This window comes from Saccopteryx bilineata, chromosome 1 (genome assembly GCF_036850765.1).
Source record: "Saccopteryx bilineata isolate mSacBil1 chromosome 1, mSacBil1_pri_phased_curated, whole genome shotgun sequence".
Lineage (NCBI taxonomy): Eukaryota > Metazoa > Chordata > Mammalia > Chiroptera > Emballonuridae > Saccopteryx > Saccopteryx bilineata.
The window spans coordinates 323,044,737-323,052,611 of record NC_089490.1 but is presented as its reverse complement, the minus strand read 5'-3'; the positions used below and the strand labels follow the sequence as shown (position 1 = coordinate 323,052,611).

At 34.2% G+C, this 7,875-nt stretch overlaps 1 non-coding gene across 1 annotated transcript; it reads left to right on the top strand.

Annotated features, from left to right (window-relative positions):
- The first annotated feature begins 433 nt into the window (after positions 1-433).
- TRNAA-GGC (transfer RNA alanine (anticodon GGC)) lies at positions 434-509 on the top strand. Its single transcript has one exon. It is a non-coding gene; the product is annotated as a tRNA-Ala (tRNA).
- Positions 510-7,875: the final 7,366 nt, after the last annotated feature.

The window sequence follows — 7,875 nt, the reverse complement described above, 5'->3', positions numbered from 1 at the left end:
GTCTGACTGTCTCTCCCCGTTTCCAGCTTCAGAAAAATACAAAAAAAAAAAAAAGAAGAAGAAGAAAGAAAAAAAGAAAGATATCAGGATTTGATTTATTGCATATGTAGAGAAGAAGTATTTATGTGTAAGTGTTCTGGTGTCCAGGTTTCATCTCTTCCTGTTCAGATCCAGAAACCATAGCATTATGTTCTTAATTGTCATTCCTGGCTAATTGTGTGTCTTCCTACCCCCATGAGAAGAAGGGTAACAATATTGTTATTACTCATTACACAATGTTTCTTCAGAAACTATTTGTATTGAAACAACAAAGATCTTGCTGGACAGATCCCTAATTCCACTTATTTAATACTGGTTACACCATTACTTTCTGTGAATACTAGTTTCCAATGACTGAAAAATGGCTAGTGTGTTACATTAATAATGATCACAGGCCCTGGCCAGTTGGCTCAGTGGTAGAGCGTCGGCCTGGCGCGCGGAAGTCCCGGGTTCGATTCCCGGCCAGGGCACACAGGAGAGGCACCCATCTGCTTCTCCACCCCTCCCCCTCTCCTTCCTCTCTGTCTCTCTCTTCCCCTCCCGCAGCTGAAGCTCCATTGGAGCAAAGATGGCCCGGGCGCTAGGGATGGCTCCTTGGCCTCTGCCCCCAAGCACTAGAGTGGCTTTGGTCTCAACAGAGCGACGCCCCGGATGGGCAGAGCATGGCCCCTTGGTGGGCGTGCCAGGTGGATCCTGGTGGGGCGCATGCGGGAGTCTGACTGACTGCCTCCCCGTTTCCAGCTTCAGAAAAATACAAAAATAATAATAATAATAATAAATAATGATCACAAATGGGAGTTTTATCTATAGTATACAAGAGTGTGTGAATAAAAATTATTTTCCTGGTTTTGTTAAATTTACCATTCAGAATTGTATAGTGTAAATGTGCAGCAATGCCCTTCTAACTATGTTTTCTCTGGACTGCTTGAGACTATGATACCAGTAATCCTAGAAAGTGATCTCTGCTGACACTGACCACACCTTTGCCTTCTATTTCCCACCACCAGCAGGAGGTAAATGATGGGATTTGGGTAAAGGATGAGTGTAGTCTCTTATCTAGCACAGATGAAGACCATTTCTGGAGCGTATATCTAGATCCTCATTCATTGGAAGCAATTAAAGGACATTGATGAGAAGGGCCTATTGGTATTATGGGGCAAGAGTGGTAAGAAACCTTGGATAAGATGGCACCACTATCCTTCAGGACTGCCTGACAGTGGGCAGTGGCAGTGGCAAGGGCCATACACATTTGGTGGCTGTAGATCTGAAGTGGTGGGGTAATCAGAACATGGATAGGTCTGAGTCATTGCACAGGTTCACAAATAGGGCTCCAGTCCAGGCTTCAACAGTGGAGTGTTGGTAGACCAAGGTCTGAATTTTTCTTGCATCTGATACAAATGAAAGAGCCACTCCAAAGCAACAAGTCAACACCATCATAATAGTCAAATTTTATAAGGTCCCAAGAAAGAAATAATTGCATTATCTAGCAGGAGTCACCTGATGTCAGGCCACTCTCCTGGGACTAGATCTGTGCTTGCCTGGTCTAACAGTAGTACCATTTTGAAATCTGTAAGCAAATACAAGAAAAAAACAGTTAAAGAATTGAAACATTGAGCTGATTTATTTTAACAGCAGGGCTAGGGAGGAAGGGTTGTGTCGAGGGATCACTGTTTTTTATAATACAATTTGTAATACTATATTACTTTTAAAATCCTATAGATGTATAACTTCCAAAACATAAAAATAATAAATGATATATGCATACAGTTTAATTTAAAGAATTTTTTTTTCCCCAGCTCCTCACTGCTATATAACCTCAGCTTACAGGGAGACAGATATACTATAAAATGGTGGAAACAAAACCACTTGCTTCAGGTTTATCTGTAAATTGGTACATTCAAATATATCATGGTTGGTCTTTAAGAAACCTAAACATCAATGACTAACAAAGGAACACATCAACCTAAAACAGTCAAATGAAATAAAGAGGAGGAAGCTTAGTTTTATTCTCAGCACAGAATATTTAAGGCCCATACTGGACCTGAACTGACTCCAAGGTTGCTCATCTGCGGTACCTTGCCTTCAAGATCCTGTCCTCCCTCCAGTATATCGTCTGCTAGCTGTCAATTAAGCACCACTAATGAGCACACTGATAACAGCTTAAGAAATGTTCCAGTCCCTTGGGTATTTTCTTGCTAATAAAAAGTGTCTTATTACTCCAAAACATTTTAAAAGCCAAAGAAGTAATATAAAATGGAATTCATTTTGTCACTGGCAATAAGGGGGCTATTTTGTGGCCTTATAAACTCTCCATCTTCCCTCAAGTTCTGCTTTATATTTGGCTACATATTGTGAAGCTGATCCTAGCTATACACAACCTTGAAAAAAGGATCAGTATTCTTAGGTAAAAGAATATGGTTTGTGCCTGACCTGTGGTAGCACAGTGGATAAAGCATCGACCTGGAATGCTGAGGTCGCCAGTTCGAAGCCCTGGGCTTGCCTGGTCAAGGCACATATGGGAGTTGATGCTTCCTGCTCCTCCCCCCTTTCTCTCTCTCCCTCTCTCCTCTTCTCTCCTCTCTAAAATGAATAAAAAGAATATGGTTTGCTTTTTGAAGCAGATAGTTTGATTTTTATTTACTTCCATGAAGGCTATTATGCAGTGAAAGAGGTGAGAACTATTTTGATCATTTATTCAAAAAATCATACAAACCACCTCTGTCCATGTTAGACCTCTGTGAATAAATCAGCATAAGAAATGAGTATAACTTTTTGGCTGTGTCTAAGTCATTGGTTTTTCAAAGTTTTTATACTTGGGAACTGGTAAAAATGGGAGAATTATTTTAGGGATTGCTAAGGCAAAAATCACCCTGAACATAAGCAAATTTGAGATCACTGGGTCTATATTCTTCACACAACATCAGAGTAGTTAACTCTTTTGCAGACTAGCATGAAATTTCTGGCAGACTGGTCCACAGACCGGTGTTTACAAAACACTGGTCTAAGTAACATTTACCTGCCTAATTAATGTGTGCCTGCACAGTCAAAGGCACACACAGTAATATCTCATTTGATTTGAAGCATTAGAGAAAGGATCGTTCTTTATAGGCAAATTTCAAGAAAATTAAAGCTTGTCTTATATCAGAAATGACTTAAGTGTTCTGAAAAGTTTTTTCCCAAACTATATCACTACTTTTTTATCTTCTAAAACACTAAACTTTGAAAATATTTTAATGACACTCAATTATTTTAATACCTAATGTGCTATAATTGATGTCTTCTGATCCTTGTCCATGTACCAATATGCTAAATGATCCTGGAGAACTCTGCTATTATTTCTTTTGTTTGTTTTGTAATGATTTGTTTTGTTTTCCTCACTGGTAGGCTTCCAGTTCCACCTTTCACTTCTCTCAGTATGTTCCCATCTAGCTATTATTTTTAAAAATGAACTACTTAGCTGAATTAAAATCCATTTTACCTTGCTCCTAGACAGTGCTCTTGTAAAGAAATAATTATTTTTACTAATCATAACCCATTTATTTTTTCCTCTTTTTATTTTTTTAATTAAGGCAGCTATTTAGCATTGCCTGATTTGATCTATACCAAAGTAATTCAAGCACTGAATGTTAAAGACCTGGTAATAAAAGTTCAGTTTCGGTCAGTGTGAGAGCCCAAGTAATCACTGCTAGTGGGCTCCTTTTCCTGCGAGTAGCTGGAGTGCTATTATGCAAAGGGCTGAATGTTGAGGAGGCTGACAGCATTCATCAGAAAATTTGAAGCTCTGCCTTCATAATCCATGCAATGAGCTCTTGTTTATAATTGCTATGACTCTGAAGAACTTCTGACTTATAAGAAGCATATGTTTGTAGCCACATCAGTTGGTAGTTAACATTGGTCTCTTCATTTCTTTCTACTGTCATGTCAGGCCCTTCTTCAAAATAAATTACCTCTTGAATGTCTCTCTTAATGGTTTTTCCCCACCCCTTCAAGGTACTAAGCAATTCCACTTAGAAATTAGAAAAATAGAAGTCAGAAGCCCACTTTAAAGATCGTTTATTACATGGCTTCATATTTGGAAAGGCCCTGGAAGCCTCATTTGTGAGCAATCAAGGCAGTCATGTTTGACTTTATAACTACCCTAGACACAGCACTTTGATGGATTAAAAAATGTTTTTATCAAATTGACATCTGCTGTTTCAACAATACTATGTGGACCTTTTAGGCTGGTATTCAGAACAGAAATTGGATTTCAGTACATTGAAAACAAGGGCCAGGAATCCAAATGACTACATTAATGACTTTGAATAATCTCTAGTTATACTTCTAGAATATCTGGCTTATTAGCAAAATACTCTTTTACCAGTAGAGATTATGGCATTGACCTTAAATGCCTATTTAAAAAGACTAGTGATTTCCCTGGCCAGATAGCTCAGTTGGTTAGAACATCATCCCAAAGTGTAGAGTTTGCTGGTTCAATCCCGTCAGGGCACATACAGGAGCAGATTGTTGTTTCTCTCTCTTTTTCTCTCACTAAAATAAATAAATATTTTTTTAAAAAGGCTAGTAATAGATTAGACACTGCGGAAGGGTTTTACTCCACATGTCAGCTGGAGAAATGCCTCATACACATTTGTAACAGATGCTTCATCCTTTAGACTTAAACTCTGAAAAGGATACTAACTCCTATTTATATTTTATCTCCAGAATCCAGCTAGTTTCTGAAAATATTGCACTTAGTATTTGTTTAACTGAAAAGACACATTCCTTTGAATGCTAAAAAATTAGTTAACACAGTTTTCTCTGATAAAGAAAAACCCAGCTGGTTTAGTTGAAGTATTATTGAATGAGTTTTTCTTAACTTCTGTTTCCTGAGATAGTTTTGATTCAACTAACATATACTATTTATATAGTTATGATATAGATATTTGTGTTATCTTATAATTTGTGTTAAAATGATTATGAGAAGAGGCTATTTTTTTCCCCTAAAATACAGAACTATCATAAAAGGCAGGAAAAGATAACCTGGATTCTGAAAAACTTTGACAAGGTTCATAACATTTATAAGTTTCTGGAGGGCTTTCAATTCTCTGGAAAGCTCAGCTTAGCTACTGTTTCTGGGCTCCCTGTGAGATCTGACTGGTTTCTCCATTTTATTGTGAGAACAGGAAGATAATAAAAATTCTTTATATTCATATTGAATTTACACAATTTAGAGTACACTGAGGGATTATATTCTCTGTTTTCAAAAGAACATAGAAACATGATGTCTGAAAGAAATAATTGACTTTCTTTGAGTAACAGCTTTATTGAGATATTTCAAATACCATACAATTTACCTGTTTAAAGCGTACAATTCAATGGTTTTAGTATATTTAGAGTTGTGCAACCATCACCACAATCAAATTTAGAACATTTTTATTACCCCCTAAAAAAATCACTATACCTTTTATTTTATACTATTTCCCCACATTTTCTTCCACTAAAACCAACCACTAATTTGCTTTTCCTGGACATTTCATAGAAGTTCAATCATATGATATATAGTCTTTCTTTTTTTTCTGGCTTCTTTCATTTATCATGTTTTCAAGGGTCATCCATGTATGGTTTGTATCATTTCTTTAATTAAAAAAGTAATTTTTATTGTGTGTATAGACCATACTTTGATTATCTATTCTATAGTTAACAAACATTGGAGTTATTTCTACTTACTGACTTTTATGAATGGTTGTGCTCTGAACATTCATGTACAAATTTTTGTGTGCACATATGTTTCTATTTCTTTTGGGAATGGGGTAATAAATTTTTGTTTAAACTTTTGAGAAACTCTCAGATTTTTCACCAAAATGGCTGCATCATTTATATACCTATATAAATATATCCATATGAGGGTTCCAATTTCTCCACACCCTTGCTACACTTGGTATTATTTGTTTTTTGTTTTTGTTCATAGCCTACCTAGTATGTATAAATAGTACCTTATTATGGCCTTTATTTGTATTTTCCTAATGGCTAATGGTGTTGAAAACTTTTCGTATGCCTATTGGCCATTTGTATATGTTCTTTGCGGAAAAATCTATTTATTTTACTGACTATTTTCTAACTGGATAATTCTGATTTTATTAATGAGTTCTAAGTGTTCATTGTATTCCAGATATAAGTCTCTTATAGATATAAATTTACAAATACTTTTTCCCATTCTGTTGTATTTTTATTTTCTTCATAACATGCTTTGAAGCACACACATTTTTAATATTGAACTCCATTTTATATGTTTCTCTTGTTTTTGCCCATGCTTTTGGTGTCATAACTAAAAAAGAACAAAGAAAAAATAATTGCCTAGTTCAAGGTAATGAAAATTTGAGGGTTTTGTTTTCAGAAGAGTTTTATAGTTTTAGCACTTATAATTAGGATTTTCATCTGTTGAGGTAATCTTTGTATGATATATGACCAACTTCATTCTTTTGCTTGTGGCTGTCTATAATAATTGGACCAATACTATTTGTTGAAAAGACTAGTTTTATCCATTTGAATTGTTTGATACCCTTGGTAAAAATTATTTGACTGAAAATGTGAGGGTTTATTTTGGGACTTTCAAATCTATTGCATTGATCTACATGTCTATCCTTTTGCCAGAATCTCATGTCTTAAAATATATCATATTAGCTTCAGTTAACCTTGTCAAAAGTTTTGAAATAAGGAAATGTGAATCCTATAGCCTTTTTATTTTTCAAGATTATTTTCACAATTCTGAGTCCCTTGAATTTTGATATGGACTTTAGGAACAACTTGTTTGTTTTAGAAAACAGAAAATGTGAATAAAAATATATTTGATCATTTCTCTTCAAAATAACTATCGGAAGAAAATAGTAAAACAACACTTCAAATGGAATTGTGTCATCTTATTGAAGCCTCTTTAGATATGAAATATACTTTGAGTCAGAAATTCAAAAATTAAAACAGTAATAGATAAAAAAATAAAGGCATTTAATGATGATTATACTAAGAAAATAAATGTAAGAAAAAAGATAAAATCATATCAGAAAAAATAAGTTGCAAAATTTTTAAGGAGGAATATGTTCATATGAAAATTTAATAAGAATATTAAAGAAAAGTAGGAAAGTAACCAAGAGAGTTAAAATATTTCAAGAAAAGAGTAAAGGAGTAAGTGAGACTTATAAAAAATATAACATATACATATTGTAGTGCCTAAATAAAAAACAAAATGTTAAACAGGTGAAGAGATTAAGAAGTAAAAATTGGCAGTATAAAATAGTCACAAGGATGTAAAGTACAGCTTAGGTAATATAATCAATAATATTATTTATGGTGACAGGTGAGTACCAGACATACTGGGTGAAATCACTTTATTAGTTATACAAATGTCTAACCTATATTTTACACCTAAATTGACATAATTTTTTATGTTAACTGCAACTGAAAAAATAAAATTATTTTTATGAAAAAGAAATCTAAGCATGAAAATGAAAAAAATATTTAAGTTATAATTCAAGAAAACTCTCTAGAAATAAAAGAAGATCTGGAATGATATATTGATAGGGCTCATCTGTAAACAATATTAGTGACTACAACAATAGTGACTACTACAATTCTGCGACATATCCTAATACAACCATTAAAATTAAAAGATTTAAAAAAATATCCTTGGGGCTTCCAAACAATAAAAATCAAATAACTTAAAAGACAAAAGAGACCTATTTTTCTTAAAAAAAAAATGTACATAGTAAGATAGCAAAGAAGCAACATTTTCAAGAAATTAAAATAAAGATAAGACTGTGATTTGTATCAAGCAAGCCATCCTTCAAATATTAAGTTTGT